The sequence below is a fragment of the Cebus imitator genome, unplaced genomic scaffold (assembly GCF_001604975.1).
Source record: "Cebus imitator isolate Cc_AM_T3 unplaced genomic scaffold, Cebus_imitator-1.0 Scaffold607, whole genome shotgun sequence".
In the NCBI taxonomy this organism is placed as follows: domain Eukaryota; kingdom Metazoa; phylum Chordata; class Mammalia; order Primates; family Cebidae; genus Cebus; species Cebus imitator.
This window is the reverse complement of record NW_016107922.1, coordinates 954721-957777: the sequence shown is the minus strand read 5'-3', so window position 1 is coordinate 957777 and position 3057 is coordinate 954721.

Below are 3057 nucleotides of genomic sequence, written 5' to 3'. Positions count from 1 at the left end.
TTAAAAAAAAAAAAAAAAGTAAAGTAGAGCTCAGGTAGACTCCCCGGGAGGTAGAAGGTGGAGGAGCCATAATCCCATGGAAAACTGCACAGGAAATGCTCAAGAAGCTGGCGCTTCCGCCCTTTGGAACCCCTGACCTGCAAGAGGCAACTCCCAGAGCTTCCCCAAGATGAAAGTTTTAACTGGTGCCTCAGCCTGGACATCCGGGTTTGGGAAAAACAGCGATTGAGGCTGGCCGTGTGACTAACCACCACTACGGGGCGATTTTATTGGGTTACCTTGTCTCTGGAAGAGGAAATGGGCTCTAGCCAAAGAAATTAGCATTCTAAAGGCAAGAGAATCTGTAAAGTACAAAAGGACCTTAGATGAGAGCCTGCATTTTACACAGGAAGGCCCAGACTTGGCCCAGTCTGGCCCAAGACCACCTCACTTGTCAGTGGCAAAGCTGGGATGAACAAAAGCTCAGCTTCCTGGCTCCCCATACTCTGTTCTTTCTACCACTCCAGCCAGCCGCTCCCAATCCCTCTGCTAAGCCAACCCACCTACAGACAGTGTCATGATTCCCTGAATCCCTCACTCAGTCCCCCACAGCCGTTTCCATCTTTCCTGAATCGCTAGTGTTGCAGGGTTGGTGGGGCAGAGTGCTCAGAGAACAGAAGCTGGGATGTGGGGTCTTCCCAAGGTGGCGCGGGGCTTCTTTGCTGCTTACAGGAGCAGGGCAGGCATCTGCAGAAGGCAGCTGCATTTCTTACACAGTTCCTAACCGCCAGGCCCCGTGCCAGACAGCAGACCCTTTGTCAACAGAGATACCCTGGCTTTGTAAACCAAGAGGGAGGCAGAAAAAGTCCTCTAGCAACACAGACTGGCCTCTGGGGGAGGCGAGAGAGGGAACTGTCTACCGAAGTTCTCATTTAAACAAACAAGACAAAAATAATAAGCTAGACAAAGAGCCAAGGGGGAACAGCAAGTGAACTCCTGAAATTGCACTGTAATTGAAGCAGAGCTGCTTTCTAGATTCTCAAGTGCTGGGACAGGCTGGGGGCACGTTTATCAACCTGGTCAAAAGCAGGGCAAATTAAACTGCATCCCAGCCTTGCCTCCGAAGAATTTAACATGCAAATGAAACACGCTAAATTTGCATCTGGGACATGAAGCGGACCAATAAGTAATCTGCACATGTCTTGGGAGAGAAGAATCTAAACTGGGCACTGAAAGGGAGGCACTAGGGAATGCTGATCAGAGGAGGGGTGGCTATCCTGTTTCACCAGGGACGGTTTTCTTTGGTTTGGTCCAGGCTGATACCGAGGCTAGAACCTAGCTAGCTGGCCCTCCAGGACCATGCCAGTTCACATATGAGAGTACACCAGACTTAGGTGCAGGAAGATTTACGTGAGCTTGTGCCAGTATTAACCCCAGGGGATGCCTACCCAATCAGAGCCATTGCGCCAAGGCAAGGAGGGCACTGCCAGGGTGTTTGCATGACAGAAACTAGCATATGGGCTCAAGAGAAACCTTTCTGAGCAGGGGAAGGGAGGGCCATACCCACAAGAATCACTCTCTGGTGGTTTCGCTTTGGTTTCAGAACCTGTGGCTAAGGCAGAACGACCAGGAGGGCCCCTGGCTGCGTTGCCTTTTCTCCTCCCAGCTGCTTCTGTCTCTCTCTCAGCCTCCTGGACACAAAACAGCTGAGCAGATAAACAAGTCACCACCTGCTCCCTCCTCCCCCATGACACCGCCCCTGTCCCCAAGTCCCACCCCTTCTTCTTGCCCTCACTCCCTCCATTCCTCCCTGAAGCCAAACTTCCCGGCAGCAGCTGCAGCTGCTCGCTCCCCTCCCGCGGCCTCCCCAGCACAGTCCCCTGCAGCAGCTCCTGCCTCACCAATGGCAAATGAGGAACATGTGTACAGAGCCCTGGGCTCTCCCTCCTCCCAGGGCCATTTCAAACAAAACACTTGTGCTTTCTGAAAGTAAGATGTGGAGCTCCGGAGTCCCCAAGGAAAAGGGGTTTATGGCATCCACAGCCCTGGAGCCAACGAGTGTCTGGGCCCCTTGGCCGAGAGCCCCACTGCCAGGCACAGGCGAACTGGGGGGAAGGGGTTAATCTGAGCAGAAGACGCCAGGAGGGGCCCAGCTCCATTGCTGATTGCAGGGGAGGCTCCTCCTTGGATGGAGGTCAGCGGGAAGCAGCTCAGAGAGGCCAGGAGGCCAAGGCCCAGTTTAAACCCTGAGAATGAAGGCCACCTTTTCAGTAGCATGCACGTGTGTGCGTGCACACACACGTACACACGTGATAGCATGCACATGGTGTCCTCTAATTAACAACAGTACGGTTGTCACAACAGACTCCGGGTTTGGTGTCAGAAGCCCTGATGGCTGCTGCTTAATAAGTCCCCAGTGCCAGTGGCAGGCGCGGTGGAGGCCCCAGCTGGTGGGGAGGGAACCCCAGAGTGGCTCCTCCCAGCGAGGGGCGTGTGTGCCGGGAGCTGGGTGGCGGAGCTCCCCCAGAGGTTTTCTTGGCAGTTTAGGGTTTCACTTTGGGTTACTAGGGCTCACCTTAGTTCAGAGGCTCGTAAGTGAAGACACTGCAGCTAGCATGGTGATGAGGCAGGGGGCCAGCCTGTCTTCACTCCCAAGCTTCCATATTCTTTCTTTCTTTTTTTTTTTTTTTTTTTTTTTTTTTTTTTTTTTTTTGAGATGGAGTCTCTCTCTGTCGCCCAGGTTGGAGTGCAGTGATGCGATCTAGCTCACTGCAACCTCCATCTCCCGGGCTCAAGTGATTCTCTTCAGCCTCCCAAGTAGCTGGGATTCAGGCACTCACCACCACGTCCCGCTAATTTTTGTAATTTTAGCAGAGATGGGGTTTCACCATGTTGGCCAGGCTGGTCTCAAACTCCTGACCTCAAGTGATCCTCTGGCCTCAGCCTCCCAAAGTGCTGGGATTACAGACGGGAGCCACTGTGCCTGGCCCTTTCCTTTTTTTTCTTTTTAAGAAACAGATTCTTGGGGGTCTCCTCTTTTGGCTATGGAACCCCCCCCCGTCTTCTCTGTATGGGGGA